The 23,467-nt window shown below is 42.1% G+C and overlaps 1 protein-coding gene across 3 annotated transcripts in view; it reads left to right on the forward strand.

Annotated features, from left to right (window-relative positions):
- The window catches only part of Oatp74D (Organic anion transporting polypeptide 74D), a 72,832-nt gene that overhangs the window by 2,566 nt on the left and 46,799 nt on the right, over window positions 1-23,467 (forward strand). For 2 of the 3 annotated variants that reach the window (XM_076539735.1, XM_076539736.1), the window contains exon 3: window positions 469-505. The gene's annotated coding sequence lies outside the window, so the exon portion shown is untranslated. Of the gene's footprint in view, window positions 1-123; window positions 252-468; window positions 506-23,467 lie in introns of those variants that run through there. The other variant, XM_012294360.2, reaches the window with a different exon arrangement.

Here is a 23,467-nt window from a genome sequence, read left to right on the forward strand (position 1 = left end):
GCGGGTAAAAACGCGCGACTTAAGGAGCTTAAGCTTTGTGCTCATTTTCATAGATTATAGATGTCGCGTCTTTCGTAGATCTTAGATGTAGATCACGTTACCTAATCTACATTGAGGTTGTTAATGGCGGAGTCGATCAAATTTTTGAACAGTGGTGGTGCGGTTTTCTTGAAATTTTTGTGCGTAATTGTGCGTAATTGTGCAAAGTTTAATTTGAGATTGTAACAATGCATACGTCTATACGTATTAAGGTATGTAATAATCTTTTATCTTTCTGTTTTAACACGTAATAATGGTGTACATATTGCGCGGCACTAGATAGAAACTTTTCGAAGCACATAGAATTTTTGTAGTACGTCAAAGCTCTTCCCTTTTCTTTCCGATTACATTAAATATGAAACACAGCGGTGAACTTCATGACAGTGGACGATAGTGATCTAGAATCAATAATGTCTGTTTTAATTACAGGTGGTGTGCCCCTTCCTCGTCGGAGACGAGCTATGCGGTGAGTCTCGACTTTCATGCTACTTTGTAACATTAGATTGTTCGATGAGGTTATGCTGCGGTATTGCGCTATCCGTTTCTAGTATTATTTCACGATCTTATTGCTTGTATCGTGATGCTAGGTTAAGGTACATATATTTTTATATACATTACAAATGCCGGTCTGCGTCTTAAAAAACTCGACTACTGCGCATGACAGGCGGGATCTCGAAAAGCACGCACTGCGCATGCGCAGCGGGACTTTTGAATACAGTGCGCATGGCAATTCGAAACCGAGTTAGAAAGCAAGATACCGGGTACTAACTACACGTTCTAATTTCGACTAAAGCTGTTCTAAAATTGATTTAAACGCCTTTGATCCTCCGTGAACGGTCGCGTACAATGTTCCTTGGTAAATTACGTTTAAATTTGTCCCGTTTCGTGCGCGCAAATAGCCTTAACACGTGGCGTAGAAACCGCGCGAGCAAAAGAACGGTACGTGGAAAACAAGTGTGTCCAGCACACGCATACACGCGTCACGGTCGTGTTTGCATTGCGTGCAGTTATGCCTAATTGGTGGCTCGCCTGGTTGCATGCGGAAAGTAACTTGATTATTTCTTCGCGTAATTAACTGATGAACGCGCGTTTAACGCGTCGGCGCGTTTCTCTCTCAATGATGCTTCACTTTGTCCCGTAATACGTTCCTAGCGATACGATATCGCGAATAGAACTAATCGAAGAATACCTCATTGAAAATCAACAAGGAAGTTCCGAGCAAATTACTGAAGCTAGGTGTTCGATCATCGTATTCCGTTCACGTTTCGCTCTATCGGTTCACGGAAGTCCGTATTGATCGAGACGCGTTGTAAAAATTCAAGAATTCCACGAATCTTCTGCTAGCGTTGTTCGATCGCGTGGAATGAATCACGAGCGCGATTTGAAACGCAAAACATCGCAGGGCGGGTTCGAGCGGACGCGCGACGCTTTCTACGCCAAAATTTCCGTTCAACCCGCGATTATCTACATAATACGTCGGAAATGGCGATCGTGATCGTACGATCGCGCCACGTCATTTGCATCCGCTGGAATTGGCTAATCGACGATTCTCCGCATAGGTCGACCGCTCGAGAATATCAGTCGATCTTCCGTGTGAACGCCACTGTGCTTTTGTCTCGGCAGTGCTGTCACACTAAAATTACTCCACAAACTTTTATAGCATCCCATAGTCTCTAATTTAAGAATTTGATCCAGTTTAAGAACTGGACTTCTAGTTTAGGCTCCACTAAGGTTCCCCTTAAATTATCCTAGACTCGGTTGTTCTCTGTAAGTTGTTCCTCGAGTCTCCGCAAGATTCTACGCTCTCAGTCTCTCAAGATTGAAGTACATTCGAAGTAATTTTTATAGCATCCCATAGTCTCAGATTCTTGAACTGAACAGGTTCTAGTTTAGGCTCTAAGGTTCCCCTTAAATTATCTCAGACTCGGTTGTTCTTTGTAGGTTGTTCCTCGAGTCTCCTCAAGATTCTACGCTCTCAGTCTCTCCAGATTGAAGTACATATTAAGTAATTTTTATAGCATCCCATAGTCTCAAATTCTTGAACTGAACAGGTTCTAGTTTAGGCTCTAAGGTTCCTCTTAAATGATCCTAGACTCGGTTATCCTCTCTAGGTTGTTCGAGTCTCTTCAAGATTCTAGGCTCTCTCAAGAAGTATGTTCAAGATTAATATCTAGTATCGGTAGAACGAAAGGGCTAGAAGAAAAGGAATAATGGGCGAGATCCAGTAGTGGTCAGAGATTCGAAACGCGCCACACGAAGCGGAACGAGGTCGTCGGCTCGTGCGTTTATGAATGTTACATGTTACATGCATGAACTGGTGGCGTTCGGACGTTCGATTCGTTCCGTTGATTTGCCTCTGTTACTTTTAGGAGTTCGGGTCTAGTACCGCGAACCATTTGTCTTCATCTTCGTCGTCATTTCTTTTCATTTGTTCCATCGGCGTGGAACAAGACCCTCCGTCACCCTATTCTATTAGCGATGTTGTGGCTGGCATATGCAACGCTCTTATCGTTATTGTAGAACGATGTTCCGTTCACTGAACCTTTCTGCTTAACTATAGTTGAATCCTCTCTTTTTTTCTAGTCGATTTCGCATAGACTTCGAAGGCTGTGAAAAAGGCTGCGTCACGTTGATCTATTGGTTAATGGTGTCTTAACCATTTGTCTTGTTTGCTACGATCTGTTTTATCTTTCCATAATTAACCTTGACTATTTGACTCTTGGTACTTGAAAAGTTCGGTTCTTTTCCTTCTCGGGACGATCTAAAATTTCACCCTCATATCTCAAGCTATCTTTCAAGATGGTTCCTAGCAAGGTACATATTTTCGTGATGGTCTTACTGTAAATTCGTATTACTACATCGTTGGTTCGTGAGGTGATTTCGTATGCTCAGGTCGTGGTTGATTACATCATCAGCGTATTCGTGCCTCGGTGCATACTTTGATCCACCGTGATCCTTATGATCCACGAAGCTCGTTGTCCCGCGAAATCCGTCAATGAAGCGGTTTCTATTCTCGCATGCGTGGATTTCTAAATGAAAGAGAGAGCCGAGAGGAGAGCATGCTAGTTCGTCCCACATCCTAGAAAAAAGCGGGTCACAGTGCGATCGCCGGACAGGACAACGTTGCTCGGCAAGGACGACCGCCGTCTGTGTCGTTTGCTGGCCTAAATCGCGACTTTGCTAGCCGCTAACGCGTAGCATGCTAATTCCCGTTGCTGTGTAAAAATGCTAATGTACTCCGGTCTCGTGTTTTTCGTTTTCCCGTCGCTCGCCTTTAGGTAGCCGACTTTCGTATACGTTTTACGGTGCCCCTCGTAAAATCTTCACCGTATACGTTTCTTTCTGCTGGCTCGTTTGTACGCACTAATATAAATGCTTTACGAGTCACGCTTGGCCACTTAAGGGGTCTGTAAATCGTTGTTCGTAACTGTTTGCTACAAAGTTTACTCGATGAGAGGTCTTTGATCCTATTGTCTTTCTTCCGATATTGTCGCTGGACTTTTTTTTTAAGGTAAAATGCTTTCGCTTTTGACGTATAATTAGACGCTTGCAAGTACGGTGAGACAAGACATCGGACGCTTCAAGTATAATAATTGGAACAGAAGGAGTTTAGAAGAGGTCCACATAATTTTAGAAATTTCCGTCCTCGTTTTTTGGATTCTGATTAAATTTGTAACGGTGTTAACGTGTTACGGTATATTTCTTTCGAAGAGAAAGTCTACAGTTATATTAATTTGTTCCGATCTTTCTCGTTTCTAAATATCCGAGACTTACAAAAATCAGCTTGGAGTTTCGGTGAATAGTCCCATAATGATCCGAATATCAAGTTTCTCCGTTAGACTCAGGGATTCGCTTATATATAGGATCTTTTGCCACTGCGCTCCAATTCGATTCACGGAAGTTCCGTCTGGTTCCTTAATGGTTAAAGGTGACGTTCAGCGGAACTCACTTGAGACTCGGGCCAAATTCGTTCCAGGGAACCAGCGATCTAATGATTCGGCTTAAACACGAATATATACGTGGCAGGTGTTGGATCGTGTTTCGTATCCTTCGTCGAAAGGGCCTAACTTGACAATAAAAGTTGAGGAATCAAATTCGGGGCTAATGTTCCTCGCGTGACGAAAAACATCGACGCTAAAGCATCTCGTAAAACCCAAAAGAGCCCTTCGTGTTCCTGTTACTCGATCGACGACTTAGATACGCGTTATTCCGCCAGCTATTTTCTTCTCGAGTAAGTAGGCTAATCGTCGGAATTCGTGAGCGAACGATCGTGCCGATTGATAACGCAGAAAAATGTGCTGCCGTTTGATACGATCCAGGTGTTCGAACATTAGCTTTTGGGCGGTTTTAACCCCGGACACTGATTAAAGGGTTCGCTTATCGATATTACGATTCGTGTTAAAGAACAGCATTTCATAGATCGTGAGAAGGTGCAGTTTCTATGCTTTTTTCTGCTCTTAATTGGAACACTGACCATTCCAGTCTACCGTGAATTATTGTTCAAGACTCTGCAAATTTTCATACGTGAGTTTGCTTCAAATTATCCTTCGAAAAAGTCACGAAGGTTTCCAAAATCGGTGTCACTCTCTGAGGATTTATCCAGCTATATCGACTTATCAAGATGAAAAATACATGTCGCGAAACCACAGGCCTTTGAGACAGTATATATTTCATTAATTCATTCATTCTAGCCTTCAATAAAAAGACAATCATGCTACCTTACAGTTAAAATGCAGCCATTCACCCAACATTTATCGATCGAAAGATAACAAATTTCCAAATGGTATTTTTTTTATAACAGAGCTTGCAAGGGTAGTTAGAGGAAAAATTCGATGATAGCGATTTCATCGAGCATGAAAGATCAGAACGTACATTCGTAGACGTATACGTACGGTTGGATTGTTTTCATCCGACGAAAATGGCTCGCCGTGAAAATAGACGACGACCTCCTATGTGCGTGCGCGTAGAAACGGGGATGATGCAGTTGGCCTGGATAAAGGTCAGTGGCCGACCTAGCCCCCCAGCAGGCCGACCACCAGCTCTGCCACCCACTGGTATTGATTTTGTTAACCTTCTAGGTTTTAGCCCCCGTTGCACCCCCTGCTGCCGCCACCCTTCCCACCAATGACATCTTGCTGTCGTTGCTCTAGCTTTTACTCTCTGCTATCGCACCCTTTTCAGAAATCTTCTCTCTTATTTCACTCGGAGAATCAACGTTTGATTATACTTTTCGTTCAAAATTGATGAAATCGATACATTCGTACTGTTGAAGCTAAAGCCTTGACCATGCTTTAACTTTAAGGATTTTTTAGAAAACCCTACATCCTTGGAAGTCATTGTCTAATTAGGGTCTGGGGCCTGCTAGTACTCCAGGTATAGACACATGTACTGTCGTTGCAGTTCTTTTTAGTTCTAACCGTGCGCCCGTCCTGTAAGCACCGAATTCTATTATAGGTTCTTTCATCGTTTATAAATATAATTATTAATCTGATAAACTGTACGCGTTTTATTTCACATAACCCCGTACATTTTGATCGAATTGTAGACAATATTCGAGATAGAAACAAAGTAGCGAGATCTAACCGTATCAAATCGAGCTCTATTCAATTCAATCACGAACGATGATGCGACGAAATAGATGGAATCGTTCCTATCTCCAAGAGTCGGGTATCCATAATTCTACGCCTACTCGTTCATTAGCGAGTCTCGTTAGAAAACGTATCGCGAAAAAATGCGCGAAGACGAATCGCCCCGTGCAGTTCGCTTGCAATTGACGCGTTCGTACGTGCGTGCGTGTGCGGTCAAGTAGCTATCGTACGGAGGGACCCGCAAGCGGAATTCTAATGCCGTGTATCTGTGCCACTGTGCGAATTGAATTCCAATTATACGCTTGATTTACTTGTCATTCAGTCGAAGCACTCCGGGGAATTGCATCCACGACATTTGGCGCCACTCCATCTTCGTCCATCGCGACTCCTCGTTTGCAAAATGAGATAATCGCGTGAAATTGGTCGGGGGTGTAACTTCGGTTGATACAGTTTTTCAGGACTCGCGTTAGGGTGAGGTCGCGTATCTCGTGGGTTCAGATCTTTCGAAGAAATCGCCATCATCGAATCTTTGCTGTCGAACCACCCCTCTGATATGAAAAGGAAATTTTTGATCTTTCGCTCGATAAATGTTGGGTGAATGGCTGCAGTATTTCACACTAATTCTGTCCCTATCTACAGTTTCTCAGGAAGTCGATTTTTAGGAATAGAGTTTTGGGGTAAGAATCCTGAGTTTTCGATTAAAGGGGAGGAGTAAAAACGGAGCAATCGTAGGATCGGTAATTTTGATCTTGCCAGTGATACAGTCCGAGGGACAGCGGTCGCCGTCTGCGACTCGTTAATCTTCCGTTCTGTGCTCGTGTTCCTCTTTGCTGGTCGTCGCCACGTATCAGCGTCGTCGCTAGAGGCTTTGTGGCGACTCGCGTGTCTACGTACACGCGGGCCGAAAATAATCGCCACGACGAATTTGCATGCGAGCTTATGCGAATCATGCCGTGCAAGAATATCGGCTAGCAACGAGATTTATAACGCGACCCAACCGCGCCGCAAACGCGTACATTACGTGCTATTGACAGTATTACTAGGAATTTGCATATACACATATGCAAATCGCGAATGTCGACTATTGATCAGTCTCTTGCATTAGGTTGCTCTGTTAATCATAGAAAAAATAGGGACAAAGATTTCTTATCTCTCAAAAACCCAATCTCGTTCTAGGGTTTCGCGATTAACCCCTGCAAGGGGATTCACGATAAATTCGCAGTGTCGCAGGTCGTGTTCCAGATTGCGTTCTTACATCATTAACCTTGGACACCTTACGCGATAGTAAACGTAATGTAATATCCAAAATAAGATGTCGGAAATTTAATTCTGGCTTATCTTATGTATGTTTCATTCGACACTGTTTGTCGAAGGAAAAAACCACGCTCTGTTCTTTCATTGAGTCAATTAATTTCCTCCATTCAGCTTTTGTCCGTAATATTCCGTCGAGTAACTTCGGTTTTGTGTTTACCGAGTTATTGGAACACACTCGTTTAGCGTTGGAATTTGGTACAAGGATCGTAACTCAAGAGTCCCACGTTGAGAATTTATCCTCTCTAGCGTTTCTTGATCTCGGGAATTAGACTAGCATGATCGATTATGAGACTCGGAAAGGTTCTTGGAATCGGAGACCTTGACAGACAAAAATATTAAGGAAGGGTACACTAATTTTCTATGTAATTTTGAAATATAAAAAATTTGCAAACATTGGTCCTTTTCTTTTCGTTCAGTGAACGGTTAAAAAGAACGGCAGAGGAGGAAAGGTCATTGTCGGAGAACGGAGACATTTCTACCGAGTAATCGAGCGGTCAGGGCCGAACAGTGGGTCTTTCAGTACCCATCCCTTGAATGTACGTGGGCCGAGTGGAAAGTCAGGATTGCGATCGAGTTTATCAAAGGTTATTTTCGACTATTGACGGAAGTCCTTTCGAATAAAAATTTCAACGTTACACAAAAGTGTCATATCGGTTCACCTGTCGCCACACCTGTGAGCGCCCGCATCTTCACTTATCGCGATTAACGAAACACCCGAGACACGTTTATTATACTCCGATTGACAGAGTAATTCGCTTGTCAGTTTTAATTCAAACTTGATAAACAATTTCATCGATACTGAAATTATAACTTTTTATCGCTATCGAAGAAATTGACGATTAATGAATGAGCGTGACTAAGTACGAGCCTCTTTAACGAGATGCATATTGCAGAAACGTTGTAGTTTATTGTCGCGTCAGCTATGAATTATAGAGTTGTCGAAGGGAATGAATGGTTCCTTTGATAATAACCGATTATAAATATTCATTCGTGCATTGGAATGGCCTTTACGTAATACGTAACACTGCAATTCCCATGAGATGTCGATTCTGGACCGGACAGCAAACATCATATATTTTCTATGTTTAGTGGCAGTTCCAAATTTTTATCGAAAAGGTTCCCCCGTCTCGCCCCTCATATATTGTTTCTATGTTTATTACGAGTGGCAATTCCAAATTTTCATCGAAAGGTTCCCCCATCTCGAATCATCCCCTCACGATAAACGCTCTTTTGCTTCTCCGGTTAACTTCCACGCGGTGAACTGCTTGCAGCACACTCGTTTAACCTTATGAACGCGAGCTAGCGTTCGCTCATTTTCCACTTAGAATGTCTTGCGTCGTCGTAGTTGTCGTTGAAACGAGAATGAAACGTGGTGTGACCCAGTTATATCCCACGACGATTTTCGTGTTCTGGATACCGGCCATTGACGTAACCCTCTACCTCGACGATAAATTTTTAATTAATCGAAGGAAAACCATGGTCAGTCATAATTTAACCTACTGTGGTTTAATTTAGCATACTGTGGTTTAATTTAACATGCGTCAATTTTCTCCGAGAAAATCTGTGAAAGGATGTTCTGGTGCTAATGGATTCTTTTGGAAGCGTATTTTGGAAGCTTGGTAACGGCACACGCGGGTCAATGCTCACGCGACGATTTTGTCGAGGAAGGGAGAGAGACGGACGGAGAAGATTTTTAGTGGTCCACGAGTGGGCACAATGGTGGCTCGTTGGGAGATTATGAGATGTGTGAATGGAAATGTAGCCGGTGGCTACGTTCAGCCAACGGGCAGAGGCCTATCCTGGCAGAAGACATTCCTAAGGTTTGACGTTGGCTCTAATAGAAAAACTGGGCATCTGCCAGGGGCGTAGCAGCCGTTGCAGGAATAACAATACGACGAACGCAAATGCGCGTGTCGACGAGGAGCGTGCGCCTATTCTTTCTTGCTTTCTCCCGTTTTAATCGGCGACCTCTGTTCGGAGAAGCGGTCGTTTCGATCGCCGATCGATCTTTTTCTGCATTTTAAGCGAGAACTTTCCAGTTACCTTAATCTTATGATAATTCGATGCGGCCATTTTAATATGTGATGGCAGCATCGGTACAATGTTAACTCTTTGCTACGTTGACTGGCGAGTACAATAGATTGGTCGAATATTATCATTTATTTATTTTTTGTAATAAAAGATATGTTCTTCTTGTAATAAAATATATTTGCATCATATGATACAATGTTAACCCTCTGTACACCTATGTTGTAGCTCGACTACAATAGATTAACTATCATTCATTTATTTCTTGTAATAAAAGATATGTTCTTCTTGTAATAAAATATATTTGCATCATATGATACAATGTTAACCCTCTGTACACCTATGTTGTAGCTCGACTACAATAGATTGACTATCATTCAATTATTTCTTGTAATAAAAGATATGTTCTTCTTGTAATAAAATATATTTGCATCATATGATACAATGTTAACACTCTGTACACCTATGTTGTAGCTCGACTACAATAGATCGACTATCATTCATTTATTTCTTGTAATAAAAGATATGTTCTTTTTGTAATAAAATATATTTGCATCATACGATACAATGTTTACACTCTGTACACCTATGTTGTAGCTCGACTACAATAGATCGACTATCATTCATTTATTTCTTGTAATGAAAGATAAATATATTTGCATCATACAATACAATAACCCTCTGTACTCGTATGTTCTAGCTTGACTACATAGATTGAATATTATCATTCATTTATTTCTTGTAATAAAAGATAAATGTACTTGCATCATACACAATACAATGTTAACCATTTGCTCTTCTATGTTGATTGTACCTCAACTACAATAGATTAGTTGAATATCATCATTCGTTTCTTGTAATATAAGATAAAATTTGTTACATACTCCTTGTTACAATACTTTTCTATTTATGAATGTTTATTTCTACTTATATACCGATCCACTTTGCAAATTAAGGATTTGTAAAAGAAAGTAGATGAAGAAATGCAAAGATAATGTGCTAAACCAGTGATGAATGGTTCCTGAGCCAAAGTCTGGTCAATTGAGCAATCCACGTGTTCGACAGGTTCCGTCTAAATTCACCGCTAAAGATATCCCTCGTGACAGATACAAAATTACCTTCGTCCCTAAACTCAAAATTTCCCTTGCAACATTTAGCTCTGATCGCTTCATCGACGCTGGGTAAAATGGACGATCGTCCAGTTCGAATAGGAAGAACTGGGCATCTGCCAGGGGCGTACGCGACGTTGGAATATCAATGTGCCGGTAGCGAATCGTTAGGAGGAACGCGTGCTCGCGCGAGTTACACGCTCGTGCAAAGAGAGAATTCCCCAGGGCTGCGAGAGCGTAACCACGTAAGGCGTATCGGGCGCGAGGCCACCGGTGCATTGTCATCTTCCCACACGCGATGCACGTCGAGAAATACGAGAGAGATAGCGACTTTTCCTGTTGGCCCACCCGGGAAAAACTATTATCGATAACCTGCTTCCATTCTGTGATTCACGGTCACGACCCTGGGTCAATTTTGAGGATTTACATTGTGACCCTAATTGTGAAACGCTGCAAAAGTGTGGTTCATCTACAGAGACAATTGACAACCTTTTTTTGTCTTTTGAAGAAGTAGGTGAGGTGTAGGAAAGTGAATCGAAAACTTGTAGGTGAGCTAATTGAGGAAAGTCAAACTCCACAAAAAGTAGACAATGTGGAACTGGTCGAGAAACGAAATTTGAACGTGGGCGTTGTTTATGAGACGAGTCTGAAACGCGGGGCACCGTAAATCTTTAGCCATTTATTTGCCACGAGGGGTTTTTGAACACGTAATACTTTCATCCACTTTCCCCGTCGGTGTTACTCGCAAAACTTTTCAAAGCACTCTCTTCGGCCTCTGCTTTCCATCTAAAGTAATTTCTACTCCGATCACGCTTCCTTTCTCCCGTCACGTCACGCCGCAACCAGGCGAACAGCTATTCCAGGATATCGATCGTTAAATTATGAGAATATCTGGATGAATGGTATACGGCGAAAAATGGATGTTTCAAAGGTTAACCTAATCGCTGATAATTGTGCAGATTGTTGCTCAGATTATTTCTTGCAATTTGTATTCGCTTCTGCACGCTATCATTTATTATCCATAAAATTAGCATCGTAATACTCTCGAGTAATATCAGTTGCGAAACCTTCTAACAATATAACATTTTATCCTTGCTGATGTTTCTTTCGTATCGATTTACTTGAACGATCATTCATGATATGTTCACCTTGCCTCGTTTCGTCATTCTTCTTCAAAAGAAAAAGAATCAGAAAAGGTGGCATTGAAATCTATGATTAGCTCGCACGTGCATTTGCATGGATTCATTAAATTGTACACAGGATTCATTTTAAAAAAAATATTCTTTGAATTTATTCGATTAAGGTGTCTCGTTGCAATACCATACATCGTTTGATTATACGGTACAGGATAATATAACACAGTCGCTTTTGTTGCAACTCCTGTGTGAGGCATCTGCCACCTTGTCGCTGAGTCGGTTAAGCAAACAGCAATTAAGTGCGAGTCCCGTTAAACTTCAAAAGATTACTAAAAGATCGAGGGAAGTGATTCCAGGAAAATGAATCTAGGATCTGAAAACGACGACCTTTCCTAGACAAAAGCATCGATGGTGGGGAAAACCTGTCGCAGCCGTTCGCAGCAATGCAAAACGAAGCTCGAGATCGAAGGACAGAGGGCCGATAATTCTTGGGACCCCGATGCGTGGCTATTACATCCCAGCCATCCTCTTTTCCCCTACGAGCCGGATACGCTGAATTATAATCGAGGGACGAATTTTCGAGCGAGCCACGATCGTTTCTACCCCCTTTTTTCCTTTTTTTGTTCGCCTCGTTTAATGGTTTAATCCTTTTATCGTAGCACGAAACATCTCCCCTTCTTTTTTTAATATCTGAAAGCTTTTTTTTGAAAGGGTCTCGAGTTGCGTAATTCAATTAAGATAATTGCTGGGGATGAAATTTAAGTTAGAGAATTTTTAGGAAGGTCGGAATATGTATTGCTGACGAAATCTAGGAAATCCTAATTTTCTGTGGAAATCAGCAGCATCGACGTACGTGCGTGGACTGTCACGCGAGAACCAGACTCGAATGGCAACAGCGTCAACAAAGTTGATCGCGCGATACAAGAGGGATATAGTCACGCTAGCAGTAGATCGTTAAAACGGGAAAAAGGGGGTGGAAGGTAAAGGTAGAAAATTGCAGAGACAAGAACGGTTCGAGTATACGTAATCGTGAGCCGAGGTAACGCGATTGGACTATGGGATGAAGTAGAAGCAACAGTCAAAGAGGAGGAAGAACGGGCAGAAGATAGAAAAGGAAGAAAACGAAGAGAGAAGTGTTGCGGCGAGGGAGGGATTCACAATAGCTCAACTGTGGAATGAGGAAGTCTCTCGTACGAGACGACACCACGGGAATACTAAAGTCTGGGTTACTAATAGTTGGTTACTTCGCGTATTCCAGCCTCATAGATTCTCGCGAGGTGGAGCTTCTTGGGATCCCGTGTTCGTGTGCCCGCTTGACTTTGTATCGGCGCCATTTGTCCGCGTTAACACGGACGAAAAGGGGATCGTCGCTGTCTCCGCTCGTGCTCGTCTCTTTTCCTATGCTCGCGTTGATTTGCGACTCGTTTCTGGGAACTTGCTGTCCGAATGGCTTTGGGACTGGGTCAAGAATTAGCTGCTCGAGGTAGCTTTTCGTGTATGCTCTCTCCCTTTCGATCTTTAATAGCTGAACAATTTAGCTCCACAAAATTACCCACTGCCTTTTTTACTGCCATGCCACTAAATTTCACTCGGAATCTCCCGTTTCATCTTCTAATAAAAACGTGCTGTTTAACTATTTCCAAAATACTCAATCTTCATTTTCAACCACTATCAATACATGTATTCATATGTGTTCATATGTGTATGTATGTATGTGTGTATTAATATATGTACATACATGTATTCATATGTGTGTCATATATTCATATGTGTTCACATGTGCATGTATATGTATATTCATTTATGTACAGACATATATGTATGTATGTACATACATGTATTCATATGTGTTCACATGTGTATGTATATGTATATATTCATATATGTACAGACATATATGTATGTATGTACATACATGTATTCATATGTGTTCATATGTGCATGTATATGTATGTATTTATATATGTACAGACATATATGTATGTATGTACATACATGTATTCATGTGTGTGTCATATATTCATATGTGTTCATATGTGTATGTATGTATGTATTCATATATGTACATACATGTGTACATACATACTCTTCAAGTCTTATGTACATCACTTTGAAGTTCTTCAATCATGTTACAAATCAAGATTTTACTTTTTGTGAACTTCGAACTTCACACACGTGTCATTTGACTTATGTCATGAAACGGAGTTAGGTGAAACTTTTGTCCAAAAAGTTCACATTGGAAATCTTGTCCAACAAATTTGTAACCTCCCACGTATTTTGCCACACAGTGGGTTCGAGGAGAAAAAGTAACGCGCGCAGGTTGCGAGTAAATCCGCCGCGCGAAGTATCCCGTTAATCTGACAAGTAATGGCGCATCGGTGCGTTATATATCGTGGCCTATAAATCACCGGCGTATAAATCGTTTAGCATAACAACGTAACAGCGGCGATAATATTGCACGTGTGCATAGGAAGCTCGCATATATTTTTGCGGTACCCCGGGAGACGGCTATTTTTGAGCGACTCGTAAAGATACTTGGAAACCGCATTGTTGATTTTCATTGTAGGACCCATTTCTTGTACTTAGTACATCGTTGAAGATACTGAATGTGGAAATTTCCAAAGGTTTCAGTGTTCGCTTGAAAAGTGAAATAACGAGGTGTTATCACAGGTGGTTAAATAAAGAACGAGCGGTCACAGTCTGCTGCAAGCTGCATGGAACGCATGAAACCGAGGCTAAACCATTAAATCGTTTATATCAATCGTCGACGATTGGCTTTCGTTCGTCTCTTAACTTTCTTTCCCATTCCCGGGTCAGTCTGCCTCTCTCTTCCTCGCACGCTTGAGGCTGGTCAAAACGTAGAGGTCAAAGCGAAACAGGTGAATCAGACATTTAAAGAGATTCGCCCTTGGCCCTCGTCCTCGTGGCGGATGATTCGCTTCGTTAAATCGATTGTGTTTCAATCTGACCCGCTAATGCGCGAGAGCCGGGCCAGACGTGCTCTCGCGAGCGTATCGTTTGCTCTGGCTGTTTGTGCTGACCTACATGCCCGTCCAAAATAATCTGACACTGCCGGCAAGACCTTAACCGCGACCTCTGCTGGAGCAGATCGAAGAATAAACCTCGTGCGTCTATGTTCCAATTGCTTTACAATTCCACCATTACTTTATTCACCACAATTTTTGAACGTTACAAATATTTCGTGTTGATGCATTGTTAGGGAACATGTGGAACACCCACTTTTGCAGCTATCATTACTTATCCTTAATCTATTGTGGATGTTAAGCATCCACTTTCTCAATTTTCTATTTTTTACCAAATTAAATTTGTAAGGTTATTGTAGTGCTATCCTTGCATCCTTTAGTTATGGATTTGTCAAAAAAAGTTGGTGAAATTTTTCGCACGAAAGAATCGAAAGAGGTAGCGAGAAACGAGCGAGCAAAGATTAACAACGTTTCAAGGATGTCATCGATGACGGGTCGGTGCATAAAATTGAAGGCGGTCAGGCACGTGATTGGCTCGTTTAAAATGTAGTGACCTACACGGTCGTCCAAAATGATCTGACACTGCAGGCCTGACCTTAACCGTGACCCCTGCTGGAACGGCTCGAAGGGCAAACCCCGTCGTGAGATTTAAAACCAATTGACGAGACACATAAGTCGTGCAAACAGCTATTTCGTACGTGCATGCCCGACACCTAATTGTGCCCAATAGCGTGATGTATGTATACGTTTTTTAGGTCCTCTTAAATTGGAGCATTTGATTCGAATAAAAGAGCTAGCTTCTTTTTATAACTCTTCCGTTTTGGAGATTTGACACAGTTACTCGAATCTGCGTAATTGTTCAAGGGTTTAATTTGCGAGACTGAGAATAGAATTTTTTTTATTCTTTTCCTCTTTCTCAGTTCAATGCACTTTTATGTTAATACTTGATACCGCAATCATATCACGGATTGCGTAAGCCTATTGATTGGTACTAGGAAAGTGAGTGTTAATATCGAAAAATGTTGTATTCAGAACAAGTATGAACCACGCCTAGCAGCAGCGGGTACGTAACGATGCCCATTTAACCTAACGTTAATTTATTAACGAGACTGTAGCATTATCGGGCAATCACTTGAGAGCGTGACAAACGTGTTTCAGATTTATTTTCCCTCAGAAATCAATTTTTGTCGAAATAAAAATTATGGAAGCAACCTTTAAGTACAGAAAATTATACAAAGAATCATTTACAATCTTCATTCAGTTTCATTCTTCAGAAAGTTTCAAATTTAAGGTAAATTTCCACGAAACGTTCAGTAGAAGATGACTTAATTTTCTCGAAATAAAAATATGGGTTCATTGTTAATCACTGGGCAGCCCGGAGTCTTTCGTAATATTCACCGGGTACGTCCGCGGACCTATTCGATATTCAATGACGCGATACAAGTATCGATTCCCCGAAGTTCGGCAAGCCAGCCAAAGGAGGAACATCGACGGGTGTGGTCGAGGAGTGCGTACATCGATCGGCACTTTAACCTCCGACGAAAGCACACGTTTCTACGCGGCGAAGGAGGGATCCGCTTGTCCTGCTGCAACCGTTGGCAACAGGATCTTCAAACTTCCTCCCTGTTTCACGAGGGTCTTCGAGTACTACCCTTTTCTCACCTTGCTACACACCTGCTCTTGTTACATACGGCCGTTTCTATGCGTACTATGCTCCAAAACTTTTTCCTCTATCTTACCCTTCACAAATACGAAGCTCTTATGTTTATATCATAGGAAGTTTATTAAAATTTATTCCGATAATATACTCTATCCAGTGTCATAGAGTATGTCATAGTCTATCCAGTGTCATAGAGTACGTCAAAGTACGTAGGTAAAAATGTAGGAGTAAAGGTTTTAGAGCAGCTAGTAAAAGTGATGGCAGAGACGGTAGATCGGTCGGTCAAGTTACTCGGTCTAGTATCCTCGACGTAAACTGAGCTTAAGCGTGACAATGGAGCAAACTGCTAGGAAGGATAAGGTCGAAGGAGGTATACTCGTAGAGCGTGTGCACACGAGGGAGAGAACGTGGACTAGGGGAGTATAGAAGAGCGTAAGAGCAACACGGGGAGATATAGTTAGTAGTAGAGAGAGCGAGGTCGTCGAAATTAATGCGGTGAATCCAGTGAACGGGTGGAGATCGGGTTGCCCGTCGTGGCTCGTTTTGAGTTTTTTAGTTCTCGAATTTAATCCAAGAATGGGGGAGAATGGGGGACATTGAAAGCGGTGGATCTCGTCTAGACGGTCGGTGACGTCACGAGACAAGGTCGACCGTCTCTATCCACAGCGTCGCTTTTCTATATACTGTACTGGACATATGTATTTCTCTTCTATTTGCTATTTTAATTCCAAATTCAGTGCAGCACAGTATCAACCCTTATTAAATTTTTCAAATCTTCAAACCTTGTTTAGGATTAAATTGCACGATGGTGTTTGATGAAATTTTAATTCTTTATTTTTGTAGATCTGCCTTCTTGACTTTCTGTAAGTTAATTTTGCAAACGGGGAAAATTTTTCCAAATTCGTTCTGTACTATGCACACGCCTTCCAGTCGCCCTCTAGCCAGGCTTCGTTCCCCTTTTTTTATTTCGTCCTTTCCCTCCCCTGCTCTCGTGGACTCGAGCCAGAAGGGTGGCAGTATCCTTCCACGGAATGCTAGCAACCGAACCAGTTGGACTAGGAATCGTCCGATCTTGTTCCTTGGCGAGATCGATTCGTCTTGCCGAGGGAAACCGTAATCCAAAAGGACTTCATCCTTTAATGCTATCAATACGACAATTCGTTTCCAAAAATTTCAAACATTTTAAAAATTAACAAGCGTTAACGACCGCCCTTTTCGTGTCGTGTCAAAGGTTGTATTCCTCGTGTTTCTCGGCGCGGCTGAAAATATCCCCGACCGATTAAGAATTCCATCCGAAATTCCGTCGACAGTCCCATTCGTTTCCCGCGTTTTCTGTCACCAGCCAACAGCGTTTTATCTCGTCCGGAAATCAGTAAAGCCTGCTGGACTTTGGTCAAGATGGACGATGCTCGTTGACGATCGTGGTTCTCGCTTCGAACAACGAATAATATCTGAATTCCTTTACGTTCAGGCATAGCCAATCAGGCTCATCAATAATTCAGCGAGTTCGACCGACCGAGAAATTCGAAAACAAGGCGAAAACAGGCTCGCTACAGGCTTTGTCACAAATTGTTCCCTTTAAAACGTCCATTTGTCCATGACACGACGCACGTCTTAAATTCTGTATTCTTCGTTCGTTGAACTTGCCGATATTTGCTCACTGGTCTTCACTTCGTATTTAAGCGATATAACGCGTGGTACACGTACTTTTGATGCAACCTGTAGATCTTGCCAAATCGTAGACGTTACCTAACCACTTTTATACGATTGAATTTCGATTTTTCTCGATCGGAAAAAACAGCTTTCGAAACGAGGTCGATCGAATTTGTCTATTCAATCTGACTGCGAGATGTCTGATCAAGCACATACATTTCAACGCGACAGGATGCACATTTCAATGTCGAATCGAGGTTAAATTCTAAACAGCCGGGGAGAAACGTGTTAGCCGAACAAAAAAGAATCGTATATTTAAACGTGGCAAATGTGCGTTTTATTTTCTTGCGGAGAGCAGTCTTGTTGCATGAATTTTTGAATATGCTCCGCTGTTAGACAGACGTTGACATTGTGGTCGGCGAGTGGAAGGTACAGATTGCAATCCAGTTTCAACAATACAGAGTGGCAAGCCACGGCTAATTTACTAATTCAGACATAATTGCCTTCTCGGAAGGGACAAACGAAATATAGACCGAGCCAGGGTCACCGGTGCACCCCTATGTCGTGCGCAAAGGTCGCAGTAATTAAGAATGATTGTACAGTCTGCGTATCTGTAAAAATCTTACTAAAACTTTTCTCGTAATCTTGCTAAAATATTTTCTCTGGATTTAATTTCCGTTGATCAATCGCGTTTTCTCCACTTTTCGTCCGTTCGACTTTTCTCGTTTCTCTGATTAATCGCCGGTTAACTTCCTGCATATTAATCTTAAGGCGAAACTGATCAGAGAATTGATCATGATTCGTGCGTTGCCCTTCGAACGAATCGGATCACGATCTCCGTTCGATCGGTCGGCTTCTTTGATCAGCTTCGTTTGCTCCTTGACGAATAAGTTAATCGGGTTAATCCATACTTGCCATTTAAACGTTACACGCGCTTAATCACTTCCGCGTACCGGGGTCACTGCTCTTCCTCGTTCTTCCCTAAACGCTATTGTAGCGTTACGAGATTATTACCAGACGAAATACGTTTCATAATTTCTGTCTGCGAGCGAGCGTGAGACTGCGGTACCGTGTTAGATTGGATCTAATTTTCCAATAGACCCAACACGTTGATACGGGAAGTTTTTTTTGTAATGCGAAGAGATTCTGTTAGCAATAAAATAGACATTATTGCAAAAGGATTAACGAGAGGTTGCGACTGTTCCATAATGTATTGAATTTCAAAGAAGTACAAGCACCGGTATCCAGCTGCAATGTAATGGCATTTCTCGAATACAAAAGTACCGAGAATATCGGCGCGTTGTTAAAGCAACCGAGTCGCATCGATATCTGGGCCACAATGTCTCGTTTCCCAATGAAGCTGTTGGGTCCGATCTACTCGATGACGATTCGTCGTGATCGCCGCTTGGTTCAACGCACTTGCAGCGCAAATAACGCGGGCAGAACAATCGACCGGATAGAGGTTGATATCTTATTAACAGGGGAGGGAACAGCCCGTGACACGACGAATTTCGGCCAATGGTTCGTTTAAAATCCCGAGACACCCTTTTTTTGTCCTGCGTCCATTCGGGACAATAGACTCGCTGATGTGGTCGATTGTAATTAATGGATCGTTGATGCTTATGCATTTAAGATCTGTTAACATGCGATATAGGACGACGGTGTCCCACGCACTTTCGAATACTTTCATCGAAAATTATACTTTCGATTAAAAATTAATGGAATAAAGGTAGACTTCCGCAGTAGAAACAGTCGTCTGACTAGCCACTAAAGATTAGATCGAATTAGCGTATTGTATTGCATCGATTAATTCTGGCAATCGAAGGAGATGCAAAATCACTTTTCATGGATGCATTTTGTGTACTACTTTTCTCCGATCTGAATCGATGAATGCTGGGCCGAAATCAGGCTATATCTTGTCGCGATCTCGGAATACGAATGACGCGATTCGTTGAATTCCCGATAAGATGACGTAAGTAGCGCAAAACAATGTTGCTGTGGCTATTGTAGATAAGAATCCGAGTCGCTGCAACCTGCAGTTGCGACAAAAAATACGTTGGTCCAAAAATAAACGATTAATTAAACGCTTTTGAAAGTTACGAAAAATCGTCGTTGTTTTTTTGAGGGGTGTACGAATTCCCGAGCTGACCGACTGAATTATCGGCAATCATTTAAATTGGAGTATATTGCAACGGCGATAAGCGTGTTACGCTTGTGAAATATACGGCACGCAACGTGTTGCAAAACACGGACAACCGTGGCTGGTCGTGGAAGAGATAGCGACGATGACACGTACGCGCGTAAAACGTTATATCGAGTCCAAAGTATTTTTCACCGGAGTAAAAATAGCGGTGTACGTACACGAGGTTGCGATGCCAGTCGTGACCGACACACGGGTCGCGTTTGATCTTACAGGACTTAATTGTCTCTGTCGCGTGTGCTTAATCGCTTTCATGCTTGCCCAATCATCTGGCTCGTCTAGGTCTACGCGTATCGTCGTTTCTATCGATAAACAAATTAATTGCTCGATACGACGCTACTCAACTCATCTAAATGGATCCCGCCCGTTTCTCGCCCTTACAATAGTCAGACTTGCGCAAATGGTCGGTTAAACCGATTCAACACTCTATTCAATTTATCACATTTTTCATGTGTCTTCACATTTTTGACAAGTCTTCACATGTCTTCATATTCTTCACATGTCCTCGTATTCTTCATATGTCTTCATATTCTTCACATGTCCTCGTATTCTTCACATGTCTTCATATGTCTTCGCATGTCTTTACATTTTTCACATGTCTTCATATACTTCACATGTTTTCACATATCTTCACATGTCTTCACATGTCCTCACATGTCTTCATATTCTTCACATGTCTTCATATACTTCATATGACTTCACAATGTCTTCACATGTTTTCAGATATCTTCACATATCTTCACATGTCTTCACATGTCCTCACATGTCTTTATATTTTTCACATGTCTTCATAGTCTTCACATGTCTTCATATACTTCACATGACTTCACAATGTCTTCACATGTCTTCACATGTCCTCACATGTCTTTATATTTTTCACATGTTTTCATATACTTCACATAACTTCACAATGCCTTCACATGTTTTCACATATCTTCACATGTCTTCACATGTCCTCACATGTCTTTATATTTTTCACACGTCTTCATATACTTCATATGACTTCACATGTCTTCACATGTCTTCACATTTCTTGTTCGTACGATAGCAATTATATTATGGAACTTTAGCAACATTTTGTGATTAATTTCTAAGAGTTGGTACGCCTTCTATGAACTTTAGATTTATTCACTTAGCAGCATTCAATGCTAAATGTTTCTTATTAAAAGTTCAATTGAATTTCTTCACATAATGAAGTACAAAGTGAATATGAGAGTATCAAAATGAACTTTCGAAAGAAAGTTGTCATCCCCCAAATCATTTTCTAATAGTCCCCTCGATGACTTCCCGTTTCGAGGTCTTTGATTTACGACCGGTCATAAACGATTCTCGTAACTCACAATGAAACATCAACTTTCCCGAAAAGAAATACAAACGCGAAGAAACTTTCCAGCTGTTTTGGGAAACAGAGGGGTAATTATAAAGATAGAGATAAAAATTGCGAACCTTCGACGAGTGCAATGAAGGCAAGTGGACGGCGAGACGAGGAACGATGCTGCAGGCTCGGTGCAATATGTGGGCCAGACAACAATAATTGTTCAACGTTTCCTGGTATATTATACTGCGTGTAATTGATACAGAGGAGCCGCCATTAATTCTGCTGTTACTGAGCTATCTTTAGCTGGGGGCTCTTGGAGGGTCTTGTCGGATATAGTTTTGCGAGATCTTATGGAAATTTTGTCTTTTCACCCTTTTAGCATCACATTCCTTTCGGATCTTATAAATAATTTAAACAGATTAGTAAATTATTACCATTGAAAGTATTTGACACATGCCACATACTTGTATTTTGTAAATTAAGTTGGTAAAAGAAATTAAGTGTTCTCTACAAGATTATACCTTAAATTTTGGTGGTAAAAGGCTATAAGGCATAGAGGTAATTTCTCTCAAGGTGCAACCGATCAGTTTAATTCCACTTTTCCAATGTCGATCGATCGGGGATTCGAAACCACGTTAAAGGATTGCAACGTAGACACACGTAACCCTTTCACTTGGCGGAGAACGTGGCTACCCTTACCACAAATGTATCGATTCTTAATAGAAGGTATATCAAGGTCACGTTATCCTGACGAAGGTCAATCTCCATTCGCTACGGAATGCAGCGCAGCCCTTTCATTTATGTTAATAGGATTCACGTGCAAGCTACCATTAAAAGACCGTGGTCCGGCTTCCTCGAAGACCTAAATATTTCGAATTTTTTTCACCGGTGCATTATAATCGACGATTGCACGTGTTCCGTGAAATCTCGAGGGAATGCATTGATACTTGAACGAGATTGCTGAGACGATAATCGCATTCAAATTTTACTCTCCTGCACGAAAGGAACCAGACGTAAAATTGCGTAGAGTTTCAAAAGAATTCATACTTCTACAGGGCGTGTCAAAGGTAGGGGAATACTTCGAGACGGTGTCCAGATTTTCGTGATTCGACGCCGTATTCGTTCGGCTAGGAGCGGTGTTCCGTTCCTCGGTGTATAGGAGATTCTGACGACGGTGTTCGTATAACGGTACCGTCGGTTTCTCGCACGTCGTGTCGCGTCGCGACGCATACCTGCCGCTGAATCCAAACCGTGTGTCTCGAAGCGTATATATACGTTCTGTGTTACGTCGACGCATGTTGCCGGCGTTACGTGTACACCGGGATGCATTTTGCCGCGGCGAAACGAGTTGAATGCCAATCGGCACGCGAACCATCGTTCGATATGGCCAACCAGAAGAAGCCGGCTTTATCAACGTATTCGAGAATATTTTGAAAGTGCGTTGAAATGTTCGATTCGCATGGTTTAATGAAACCATTCAGGATATTTTACCGTATAGCAGTAAAGTTGATTTACAACTCTGAAGAAGTATCTTAGCATTGTTCGAATCGTTCCTATATTTGGATCATTCTTTCAATTTTTTCTCGTGCCAATAAAGACGCGGGGTACCATTACCTTTGTGAGATTAATTTAATGGAGCGTCTCGCGTATATAATTAGTTCAGCCGTTATCTCGTCTAATTGAAACAATTCACAGGGACGAACGATGCCTGAGAGCGTTGCACGAAGGAACGAGCGACTGTGAGTATCGAAAAGGATCGTTTGATCGACGGCCGGGCGAAAGAGCGAGAGATCTTGTTCGTCCGATTAAAGCGTAAAATAGTTTGCTATTCATCGAGAGTGAAGCGTAGAAGGTGCAGTTTCATCGGATCGGATAAAAATGCCGTTACAATGCATCGTTTAGATGGGAATCGAATCGAGTGGGACTTTTTCGGTCTCCCGATTTTAATTAATTTATACGAAGCTCGTTACGAGAAAAGTTACGTAAGGAGCAGCGGAAAACAAACTCGAATTTACGCGGAAAGAAACGCCGCGGTCGTTGCGGTTTGAAAAATACCGCAAAGGACAATATCGGTGATCACGAGTCGAAATTGAATTCCACGATGGTACTATCGGAAGTAATTCGATCGTACCTAGGAAGTCGCTCCTTCACCACACTTTCTACGAGAACTTTCATCAACTTCACCTTTCCTTTCGCGGAATCGGTTTCAAAGGGAAGAACTCGGTCCAGCGAGATTCCGAAAAGGTGTCGATGAGCTTTCACTCGAATTCTAGTCTAGTTCCTACGAGGGCAAGAAGGAGCAGCGAGGGCAAAAACGGCACCCATTGAAAAGGGGGCAGGATTCGGGCGATCGAGCAGCTGCCAGAATTCGGATCCCGATCTCCGGAGGGCCGCGTAAACGCGCGCATCAGGGACTCGTTCCCTCGGTCCGAGTCTGG

The sequence above is a fragment of the Megachile rotundata genome, chromosome 14 (genome assembly GCF_050947335.1).
Source record: "Megachile rotundata isolate GNS110a chromosome 14, iyMegRotu1, whole genome shotgun sequence".
Classification (NCBI taxonomy): domain Eukaryota; kingdom Metazoa; phylum Arthropoda; class Insecta; order Hymenoptera; family Megachilidae; genus Megachile; species Megachile rotundata.